The sequence below is a fragment of the Eptesicus fuscus genome, chromosome 1 (assembly GCF_027574615.1).
Source record: "Eptesicus fuscus isolate TK198812 chromosome 1, DD_ASM_mEF_20220401, whole genome shotgun sequence".
Classification (NCBI taxonomy): Eukaryota; Metazoa; Chordata; class Mammalia; order Chiroptera; family Vespertilionidae; genus Eptesicus; species Eptesicus fuscus.
In genome coordinates, this window is record NC_072473.1 from 56,783,835 (window position 1) to 56,796,382 (window position 12,548).

Consider the following 12,548-nt stretch of genomic DNA (forward strand, 5'->3'; position numbering starts at 1 on the left):
ACACGCCCTGGCAACCCAAGCGGTGGCCCTGGTATCTGGAATTTATTTTCCTTCTACAATTGAAACTTTGTAGCCTGGAGCGGAGCCAAGCCTGCTGCTCCCTCCACGGCTGGCAGCCATTTCTGTGGCAGTTAATTCACCTTCTATAATTGAAACTTTGTAGCCTTAAGCGGGTGGGCCCGGACAGGGTGTACATAAAGCTTTGCTTCCCCTGTTGCCGCCGGCAACCCTGGCCTGCTCTCTCAAGCTCCATTCTGCCGCCATTTCTGTTTGAATTTGTTTACCTTCTGTAATTGAAACTTTGTTGCTTGAGTGGAGGCTTAGGCCTGACAAGGGCAGGCGGAAAGCTTGGCTTCCTCTGTTACCTGGGAAACCTTGCTCTCTGTGGCTGTAGCCATCTTGGTTGGGTTAATTTGCATACTTGCTCTGATTGGCTGGTGGGCGTGGCTGGTGGGCGTGTTGAAGGTACGGTCAATTTGCATATTACCTTTTTATTAGGTAGGATTTCCAATCCCCTGCTCCAAGTCCATACACACCTCTCTCTTCTCTTTCTTCACTAACCAAAAACTTTTTTTCTCTTTGTCCTTTTGTTGTTTGCTCGATTGTTGATTATATTGAGTTTTACTGCTTGTTTGTGAGACTGTTTTGCTTTTTCTTTTTGCTTTGTGTTTGTTTCTTTTTTGCTTCTTTCTTCGCTTGTCTCACTTGATACTAGTTGTTGTTTATAGTTTACATTCATCTCCAGGTACTTGTTGCTCGCATTTGCTGGGATTAATGGCTGTTCTATGAGAGTTTTCCCCACATATATATAGTTTTTCCCACTCTTCTTATTCTGTCTCTTTTCTCTATTACTTTTCCTTTTCCCAATTTCATTAAAAAAATATATATATATAATTGATTTTTTTACAGAGAGGAAGGGAGAGAGAAAGAGAGGTAGAAACATCAATGAGAGAGAAACATCAAACAGCTGCCTTCTGCACACCCCCTACAGGGGATGTGCTCGCAACCAAGGTACATGCCCTTGACCGGAATCGAACCTGGGACCCTTGAGTCCACAGGATGATGCTCTATCCACTGAGCCAAGCCAGTTAGGGCCCCAATTTCATTTTTGCACTCCTTTTTCTTTTCTTTTTTTCTATTCCTCTTTCTCTCCTATCCTCTAATTCTCCTTTCTCTGGTGGTCACCTTTATTTGGGGTTATTAATATCGTGAATACATTTGTATTCAGTGCCTTGAGCGTTCTACCTTGTTGTGTTGTATTTTGTGCCTTTAAATCAACACAGGAGAGAGAAAACTACATAACCAGACAGCAGGAGAAGAGAGATCATGGGGAGACAAAGAAACAGCCCGCATATTAAAGAAAAGCAGGCATCACCAGAAGAGGAAGCAAACAAAATGGAGGCAAGCAACCTGTCAGAGAAAGAATTCAGAGAAATGGTCATAAGGTGGATGAAAAGAATGGAAGACAAATTCGACAATATGTGTAAGAACCAAGAGGAAATGAAGAACCAAGAAAAAATGAAAAATGGCATCGCTGCTGTAAAGAACTCAACAGAAAGCATCAAGAGTAGACTAGAATGCCAAAACCGGTTTGGCTCAGTGGATAGAGCATCGGCCTGCGGACTCAAGGGTCCCAGGTTTGGTTCCGGTCAAGGGCATGTACCTTGGTTGCGGGCACATCCCCTGTAGGGGGTATGCAGGAGGCAGCTGAACAATGTTTCTCTCTCAGCGATGTTTCTAACTCTCTATCCCTCTCTTCCTCTCTGTAAAAAAATCAATAAATATATTTTTAAAAAAAGAGTAGAGTAGAAGAAGCAGAGGACCGCATCAGTGTGCTAGAAGACAAGGTAGGAAAAAATACCCAAGTAGAGCAGCTTCTAGAAAAAAAAAAAATTAAAAAGCAGGAGGAGAGCCTAAGGGAACTTTGAGATAAAATGAAACAAAACAACATCCGCATACTAAGTGATCCAGAAGGAGAGGAAACTGAGCAAGGAATAGAACACCTTTTTGAAGAAATAATGACAGAAAACTTCCCTGATATAGGGAAAAAAACCCCACACAAATCCAAGAAGCTCACAGAGTTTCAACCAAAATGAACCCCAAAAGAGCGATGCCAAGGCACATTATAATTAAATTGGCAAACACCAACGACAAAGTAAGAATATTAAAAGCCGCCAGGAGATAGAGAGAGAATGTTACCTACAAAGGATCCTCCATCAGGCTACAGACTGATTTCTCAAAAGAAACACATCAGGCCAGAAGGGAATGTAATGAAATGTACACGGTCCTGCAAAGGAAGGGGTCTGAATCCAAGAATACTGTACCCAGCAAGGCTGTCACTCAAAATTGAGGGTGAAATCAGGAGCTTTACAGACAAAAAAGGACTAAGGGAATTTATTACCACCAAACCAGCAATGCAAGAAATGCTAAAGGGTCTGCTGTAAAAAACAACAACAACAGAAATAGGAAGTGAAGAAGGAACACAGGGGTAAAGAATAAAAATGGCAACAAACAAGTACCTAGCAATAATAACTTTAAATGGAAATGGATTAAATGCCCCAATCAAAAGACATAGGGTAACAGAGTGGATAAGAAAACATGACCCATATATCTGGTGTCTACACGAAACCCCACCTCAGAAAAAAAGACGCACACAGACTGAGGGTGAAGGAATGGAAAAAGATTTTTCAGGCGAATAGAATTGAAAAAAAAAGCAGAGGTAGCAATACTTATATCTGATAAATTAGATCTCAAAGTGAAACACATAACAAGAGATAAGGAAGGCCACTTCATAATACTAAAGGGAGAAATCCAACAAGAAGAAATAACTCTGGTAAACATATACGCACCCAATACAGGAGCACCCAAATAAATAAAAAAATTCCTGGAGGATATCAAGGGAGAGATTGACAGCAATACAATCATAGTAGGAACCTTTAATACCCCACTATCACCATTGGACAAATCATCTAAACAAAAAGCAGCAAAGAAACATCAATCCTAAATGACTCACTAGACCAGATGGAATTAATTGACATCTTCAGAACATTACAACCCAAAGCCACAGAATATACATTCTTCTCAAGTGCACATGGATCATTTTCAAAGATAGACCATATATTGGTTCACAGGCAAAGTCTCTTCAAATTCAAGAAGATAGAAATATTATCAAGCATCTTCTCAGATCACAGTGCCATAAAACTGGAAATCAACTAAAATAAAAACAATCCAAAAAAGTCAAACACATGGAGACTAAATAGCATGCTATTAAACAATGACTGGGTTACCAGACAGATCAAAGAAGAAATAAAAAACATCATGGCAACAAACGACAATGAAAACACAACAATCCAAAATCTATGGGACACAATTAAAGCAGTCTTGAGAGGGAAGTTCATAGCTCTACAAGCCTACTGCAAAAAACAACAATGGTAATAAATTGCCTAACCCTGCAACTCAAATAGTTAGAGAGAGCAACAAGAAAAGCTCAGGGTAAGCAGAAGGAAGGAAATAATAAAGATCAGAGTGGAGATAAATGACTTAGAGAACAAAAAGACAGTATAAAAGACCAACAAAACCAAGAGCTGGTTCATTGAAAGGATAAACAAGATTGATAAACCTCTGTGCAGGTTCACCAATAAGCAAAGAGAGAGGAACCAAATAAACAAAATCAGAAATAAAAGAGGAGAAATAACAACAGACCCAGCCGAAATACAAAGGATTGTTTAAAAAAATAGTATGAACAACACTATTCCAACAAACTGGACAACTTGTAGGAAATGGACATATTCCTAGAAAAATACAACCTTCCAAAACTCAATCAGGAAGAATCTAAACACCTCAATAGGCCAATAATTATGGAAGAAATTGAAGCAGAATATATCCCAAGAAAAAGCTTCCAGCAAACAAAAGCCCGGGGCCAGACGGCTTCACAGGAGTGTTTTACCAAACATTCAAGGAAGAATTAAAACCTATCCTCCTCAGACTGTTCCAAAAAATTCAAGAGGAACGAACACTTCCATGCTCCTTCTATGACACCAACATCACCCTCATACCAAAACCAGAAAAAGACAACACAATGAAAGAGAATTACAGGCCAATATCCCTCATGAAGATACATGCCAAAATCCTCAACAAAAGTCTACCAAATCGGCTCCAGCAGTACATCAGAAAGATCATACACCATGACCAAGTAGGATTTATCCCAGGCATGCAAGGATGGTACAATATCCCCAAATCAATAAACGTGATACATCGAATAAACAAATTGAGAGATAAAAATCACATAGTCATATCAATTGATGCAGAAAAAGTATTGGACAAAATCCAACACCCTTTCTTTATAAAAACTCTCAGCAAGGTGAGAATAGAAGGGTCATACCTCAACATAAAAGCCATATATGATAAACCCACATCCAATATCATACTCAATGTGCAAAATCTAAAACCATTTCCCCTAAGAACAGGAACAAGACAGGGATGCCCACTCTCACCACTCCTGTTCGACATAGTACTGGAAGTATTAGCCATTGCAATTTGACAAGAAGAAGAAATAAAAGGCATCCAAATTGGAAAAGAAATAAAGCTGTCCTTATTTGGAGATGACATCATATTGTACATAAAAACCCGAAACACTCCATAAAAAAACTATTATACTTAATAAATGGATTCGGCAATGTAGCAGGATACAAAATTAATGCCAAGAAATGTATGGCATTTCTATACACCAATAGTGAACTTACAGAGAGACTAAAAAAGCAATCCCATTCACCATCACACCAAAAAAATTAAGATACCTAGGAATAAACTTAACTGAGGAGGTAAAAGACCTATACGCAGAAAACTATAGGACACTGAAAAAAGAGATAGAGGATGATGTAAACATATGGAAGAACATACCATGTTCATGGATTGATAGAATTAACATCGTTAAAATGTCCATACTAACCAAAGCATTCTATAGATTCAATGCACTCCCCACTAAAATACCAATGGCATATTTCACAGACCTAGAAAGAACTCTCCAAAAATTAATCTGGAATAAAAAAAGACCCCGAATAGCCATAGCAATCCTGAGAAAGAAGAACAAAGTAGGTGGGATCTCAATACCAGATTTCTAGCTGTATTATAAAGCCACTGCTCTCAAAACAGTCTGGTACTGGCACATGCTACTCGTATTCTAGACCAATGGAATGGAATAGAGAACCCAGATATTGACCCAAACCCCTATCCTCAATCAATATTTGACAAAGGAGGCATGAACATACAATGGAGTCAAGACAGTCTCTTCAATAAATGGTATTGGGAATATTGGACAGATACATGCAAAAAAATGAAACTTGACCATCAACTTACACCATACAGAAAAATAAACTCAAAATGGATAAAGGACTTAAACATAATACAGGAAACCATAAAAATACTAGAGGAATCCACAGGCAGCAAAATCTCAGACATAATGCTGAAGCAATTTCTTCACCGATACCGCTCCTAGGGAAATGGAAACTAAAGAGAAAATGAATAAATGGGACTACATCAAAATAAAAAGCCTTTGCTCAGCAAAAGAAACCATCAACAAAACAACAAGAAATCCCACTGTATGGGAGAACATATTTGCAAGTGTTATCATTGATAAAGGTTTAATCTCCTACATCTACAGGGAACTTATACAATTCAATAAAAGGAAGATAAATGATCCAATTAAAAAATGGGCAATGGACCTAAATGGAATCTTTTCGAATAAAGACAGAAGGTCGGCCAAGAGACATATGAAAACATTCTCAAAGTCACTAATTATCCGAGAGATGCAAATCAAAACAACAATGCGGTACCATCTCACACCTGTGAGAAGGGCAGTCATCAACAAATCAACAAATTACAAGTGCTGGTGAGGATGCGGAGAAAAGGAACCCTCATGCACTGCTGGTGGGAATGCAGACTGGTGCAGCCACTGTGAAGAACAGTATGGAGTTTCCTCAAAAAACTGAAAATGCAACTCCCATTTGACCCAGTAATCCAACTTCTAGGAATATATCCCAAGAAACTAGAAACACCAATCGGAAAGGATATATGTACCCCTATGTTCATAGCAGCACAATTCACCATAGCTAAGATTTGGAAACAGCCTAAATGCCCATCACCGGATTAGTTGATTAGAAAACTATGCTACATCTACACAATGGAATACTAAGCTGTTATAAAAAAGAAAGAATTCTTACCTTTTGCAGCAGCATGGATGGACCTGGAGAGCATTATGTTAAGCGAAATAAGTCAGGCAATGAAAGAAAAATACCACATGATCTCACTCATTTATGGAAAATAAATAACATTATAACCTGATGAACAAAAAGATAGATACAGAGGCAGTAAAGCACCACACAGACTGTTAAATTACAGCGGGAAGCCTGGAGAGTGTTGGAGAGGGGGAGGGGGAAGAGATCAACCAAAGGACTTGTATGCATGCATAAAAGCACATCAGTGGACACAAGACACTGGGGGTTGGGATGAGGGCATGCGTTGGGGTAGGGGAGTCTATGGGAAGGTCTATGGGGGAAAAAAAGGAGATATATGTACTACTATATGTAATACTTTAAACAATAAGAAAATATGTGTGTGTGTGTGTGTGTGTGTGTGTGTGTGTGTGTGTGTCTGTGTAAAAGAAATACAGAGATCAGTGGAACAGTGTAAGGAGTCCAGGAATAGACCCACACAAATCTACTTATTTTCAACACATATTCAAAAGACCAATGTGGGTAATCTATTTTACAAAAGGTGCTAAAACAATTGGTGGACCACATATAAAAAAAGTCTGAACATACACCTTACTTATACAAACTAGAGGCCCGGTGCATGAAAATTCATGCACTGGAGGGGGGGTGGTCCCTCAGCCTGGCCTGCCCCCTCTCATAGTCTGGGAGCCCTCAGGGGTGTGAGGTGACTTGGTGAACAGCGAAAGGCGACGCCCCATCACACCTCTGCTGCTGCCACTGCCGGCCACACAAGCCTCTGCCAGCCCTGGTTACCTGAGCCTTGGGTAGCCCTGGGAGTCTGGGCAGTTGCCATCCGAAGCTTGCCTGTGCCTTGGGCCGGCCCTGGGCAGCTGGGCAGCTGCTATCCGAGGCTTGCCTGCAGCTCGGGCCGGCCCTGGGTGGCCGTGGGGCTAATAGGACTGGGGGATTCCAGAGGTAGGCATGCAGAGTGGCCAGACCCGCCTTGTGTGCGGGTCTGGCCTTGCCATGCACCTGCCTCCCTTGTGGGGCTGAGGGGACTGGGCACTGCCATCTTGTGGCTGTGGGTGCCACCATCTTTGAGGGCAGGGCAGTCAGTTAGCATATTCCCTCCTTATTGGCTGCGGGTGCTGCCATCTTTGTGAATGTGTGAGGGTCAATTAGCATATTCCCTCTATTAGATAGGATAATGCACATTAAAAGGGAATTAGAGGAAATATTTTAATATTGCTATTTGTCCTTTATAATAGAAGTGTCAGAGATGAAAGAAAATTAGTAAAATGTATATAAAAATCTTCCTCCTGTCAGAGTCTGGGGTGCATCATGGTAATGAGACTCAAGTCCCCGCTCACCCACATGTGCCTTGAAATCACACGAGACCCAGACTTGGCCAGCCCCACCCCCATTGGGCTACATCCAGACCCAGCCGGCCCCACCCCTGTCAAGCCCTGCCTGGTAGGAGGCGCAGTCTGAGGTCCCCCAGCCTGGGCTGGGGGTTGCGTCTGCAGGTACCCTGGCCCAGGCCAGGGGGCACACCTTGAGGTTCCCCATCAAGCCTCACTGGCGGGGGGCATGGCCTGAGGTGCCCTGTCAAGCCCCACCATATGGGGGGCGCAATCTCAGGTCCCCTGCCCCGGCCCAGCGCCAAGCAGCCTCAGGTCCCTGCTGATTGCTCGTTAAGGCTCATTATGGGAACTTGGCCTCTGCTGTGGGTGCAGCCATCTTGTGTTATGGTATTCCTGCCTCTGCTGTGGGTGCAGCCATTTTGTTATGGCATGATGTTCAACTTGCATATTCCCTCTTTATTAGATAGGTTTAATTAAAATGTATTACAGACAAACCATATGACATCTAAATGAAAATGGGGAAAAACAGCCAAAACCGGTTTGGCTCAGTGGATAGAGTGTCGGTCTGCGGACTGAAAGGTCCCAGGTTCGATTCCGGTCAAGGGCATGTACATTGGTTGCGGGCACATCCCCGGTGGGGGGTGTGCAGGAGGCAGCTGGTCGATGTTTCTCTCTCATCGATGTTTCTAGCTCTCTATCCCTCTTCCTTCCTCTCTGTGGAAAATCAGTAAAATATATTTAAAAAAAAAAAAAAGAAGAAAATGGGGAAAAACATGCATTTTTAGAAACAGCACCAATGGCACAATATTAATGCTGGTTGAAAATTTTGTTTCTAAAAGGCATATGGCAGTTTTTGGGTTTTTTTTTTTACAGACTATGTTTTTGTGCAGTTTTAGATTCATAGTAAAATTGAGATGAAGGTACAGAGATTCCCCATATACCCCTGCCTCCACATATATATATATTACCTTCCCCATTATCAATATTTCCCACCCAAGTGGTATTTGTTACTGATGAACTTACATTGACATCTCAACATCTAAATTCCATAATTTACATCTGGGTTTGGACAAATGTATAATGACATGTATCCATCATTAAAATATCATATAGAGTCTCTGCTCTAAAAGTTCTCATTTCTCTACCCCCCTAAGCCCCAAACCCCACCCCCCACCCCCAATCTTTGGCAACCACTGATCACTGAGGTTTTTATTGTCTTCATAGTTCTGTCTTGAATGATGGTTTTGTTTTATTTTTATCTTTTCTAGTTTCTGTCTGTATCTTAGACTGGGTTGTTTAGGTTGACCTATGTTCGAGTTCCCTGATTCTGTATTTGTTTTTTTTGTTGTTGTTGTTGTTTAAAATATATTTTTATTGATTTCAGAGAGGAAGGAAGAGGGAGAGAGAGATAGAAACATCCATAATGAGAGAGAATCATGGATCAGCTGCCTCCTGCAAGTCCCCCACTTGGGATCGAGCCCACAATCCGGGCATATACCCTTAACCGGAATCAAAACTGGGACCCAAACTGGCTAGGGCCTGATTCCTTATTTGTATTGAATCTATTTATGTCTTCATTTTTGTTAATGTGTTTTCGATTTTTACCATTTTCATTTGATTCTTTCTTAGACTTTCCATTTCTCTTTTGATACTACAGATGTGATCTTGCCTATTGTCTACATGTTAAACATATCTTAGTTATTTTAAATTCTCTGTTAGTCTCCATATCTCATATCTCAGTCTGGTTTTGACGATTACATGCTTTTCAAATGTTTTTTGTCCCTTTGTTTTTGTATGTATTATAAGTTTTTGGTAAAAGTCAGACATGCTATATCTAAGATAGTATTTACTGAAGTGGACATTTTTTATAAAAGCACATCTTTCCTTTGTCTAGGCCCATGGTCAGTATACTGCTGCTTGCGAGCCACATGCGGCTCTTTGGCACCTTGAGTATGGCTCTTCCACAAAATACCATGGCCTGGGCGAGTCTATTTTGAAGAAGAGGCGTTAGAAGAAGTTTAAGTTTTAAAAAATTGGGCTCTCAAAAGAAATTTCAATCATTGTACTGTTGATATTTGGCTCTGTTGACTAATGAGTTTGCCGACTACTGGTTCTAGGCTATTAATAAAGATTTTTGTGTCAAACTAATCAGGGCTGTTCTTGACGCTTGTTTTTGTGGTTTCCCTTAGTGCACCAGATATTTTGAACCTTTGTTTTTGTGTCCTTGATTAGCTTTGGGTTTCCCACTTTGCACTGCTACCCAGTGAGGGTCTGTCTCCTTCAGCTTTCTCCTGTATACGTATTATTATGATTTTCTTGATGTTTTGTTAGCATGTGCTTGGTGGAGTGTAGGGGTGGGGGCTATTCTCTACTGTTTCATTTAAGACTCAGTGTTAAGCAGGCACTGCATGTCTGCATCTTGGTGTATGGCCTTCCCAAGTCTTGCATCTTCAGATGTAATGCTATTTTCAGCCTGTATTTCTGTTCCTCCTCCAGGAACAGAGTTTCGTTGTTTTTTCTCCCCTTGCCCAGATATAGTTGCTTTCCACCAATGGTTATCCCCACATTGTGCTCTTAGGCTTTTATTCTTAAGGGTGGCAGGCCTGGTATTAATTTTGTTCTGTCCTTTATTCCTCTACTCAATGCTTTTATATTGAGATTATTTTTTATTTTGGGGAAGAGAGATAGGAGAGATGCATCTAGGCAGAATTTCAACCATAGTTGCTATTCTCCTTCCCCAGAGAACACCGAGAGAATCTTTTTCTGTGATCTTTCCTGTTGGTAAAGGCTGCCTTGAGTGAGTGCAACCTGACCTCCATTTCTGAAACCCAGAGGGGTTTCTCATTCTCATGGTTGCCCACACTTGGCCTTCAGCAGTTTATTATAAATTTTAATTTAACCTTTCTACCTGTTTTTATATGACTTTCTGTGGCATTCATTCCAGTAAACAAATGCTCAGATTATAATCTTTGCTCTTGACTTCATTCTAAAGTCAAGAAAACTCTTAGTTTGTAGTTGTCAAGACTTTTTCTTCTCTTAAGGGATGGTAGTGATGCTGCTTCTAGTTTTCTACATGTGTGAGCTTTATCATATTTGTTATTTTTTATTTTAAAAAAAATACTTTTATTGACTTCAGAGAAGAAGGGAGAGTGAGATAGAAATATCAGTGATGAGAGAGACCTGTTCATTGGCCGCCCCCAGCCTGCCCCCCCCCCCCATTGGGCATTTAGCCTGCTACCTAGCCATGTGCCCTGGGAATCAAACCGTGACCTCCGGGTTCATAGGTTGACGCTCAACCACTGAGCCACGCTGGCTGGGCCACCTTTGTTAATATTGTTTCTTTTTTCTTATTTCTGTATCCCATTTTTCTCTTTTGTATTATTTGAACATATTTTAATATTCCATATATATATATATAATTGATTTTAGAGAGGAAGGGAGAGAGAGAGAGAAACATCAGTGATGAGAGAGAATCATTGATTGGCTGCCTCCTGTATGCCCACCACTGGGGATGGAGCCCACAACTCAATCGTGTGCCCTTGACCAGAATCGAACCTGGGACCCTTCAGTCTGCAGGCCAACGCTCTACCCACTGAGCCAAACTGGCTAGGGCAATACTCCATTTTAATGTTCTTTTTCAAATTTGTGTTGTTGCTTTAGGGATTACAATATACATACCTTGCAACCACTTAGTTTATATAGCTTTACTTCAGGTAAAACAGAAGCCTTTACATTCATATAGATCTGTTTACATTCCTCATTGATTTTGAAAAATAATTGTCATGTGTTTTACATTTATATATTTTGAAAGCTCACCAGACTTTTAAGATTTCTGCTTTCAGGAGTCATTCATATTTTAAAGAAATGATAGAGGGGAAAAATAGTCCTGTATATTTACTCAGTCATTTACCAGTTCTGTTCTTTCTTTATTCCTAAAAATACTTGCTTTCCCTGGATAATAAATACTACCTTTCATTTACATTTAGACTGAAGAACTCTATCATTTCATCTCAACTCTGCTTTACATAAACTCTTAATTTTTCTTCATCTAAGAATGTGTCCATGTCACCTTCATTCCTGAAGGACATTTTCACTGGATTAAGATGTGTTAGGTGATGACTTTTCTTCTTTAAGCACTTAAAACATGTTTTTCTACCATATTTGTTCTCCATGGTTTCTGATGAGAAATATGCAGTTGTTTGAATTATTGTTCCCTCATATATAAAATGTTTAATATTTTGTAGCTGTTTTCAAACTTTTTTTGATATTTTTGGTTTTTAGCATTTTTTTACATTCATATTTTCTTTTATTTTTTAACTCTTTGTTGTTGAAAGTATTACATAGGTCCTCCTTTTCCCCCCCATTAACCTCTTCCAGCCCGTTCCTGTACCCACACCCCCACCAGGCCCTCACCACCTCATTGTCTGTCCAGGGGTTATGCATATATGTATAGAAGTTCATTGGTTGATCTCTTCCCATTCACCCTCCCCTGCCTTCCCTCTGAAGTTCAGCAGTCTATTTATGTTTCTATGTGGTTTTCACCATTTTGACTCTGGTAGTGTGTTTCTTGTTTGGGTTTGCTGAGGTGGTTAAATGTGTGAATTTGTCTTTTATCAAATTTGGGAAGGTTTTGGTTGATATTTCTAAAAAAACATTTCTTTTCTGCGCTTTTTTTTTCTTCTCATTTTGGCATTCTGTATGCTAGATATTTTGTTATTGGTCCTGAGACTCTGTTTGTTTTGTTTCAACTTTTTGTTGTTATTGTAATTCTATTGTTCAGATTGGCTCTTTTGTCCTGTCTCCATTTTGTGATTAAGATCTCAAGTGAACTTTTAAATTGTAGATGTCATTTATACTTAAAATTTCAATTTATCTCTTTTTAAGTGCTAGTGAGATATAATGTACCATACAAAATTATCCATTGTATGTGCATAGTTCATTTGTTTTTTAGTAAATTTTTTATAGTGTGCAGCCA

General features: G+C 40.0%; 1 long non-coding RNA gene across 2 annotated transcripts in view; it reads left to right on the plus strand.

The window, feature by feature from the left end:
• The window catches only part of LOC114229312 (uncharacterized), a 54,717-nt gene extending 45,006 nt beyond the window's left edge, over positions 1-9,711 (plus strand). For both annotated transcript variants that reach the window (XR_008556604.1, XR_008556614.1), the window contains one exon: positions 9,468-9,711. This is a non-coding gene — a long non-coding RNA (uncharacterized LOC114229312). The remainder of the gene's footprint in view (positions 1-9,467) is intronic.
• The last annotated feature ends 2,837 nt before the right edge of the window (positions 9,712-12,548 follow it).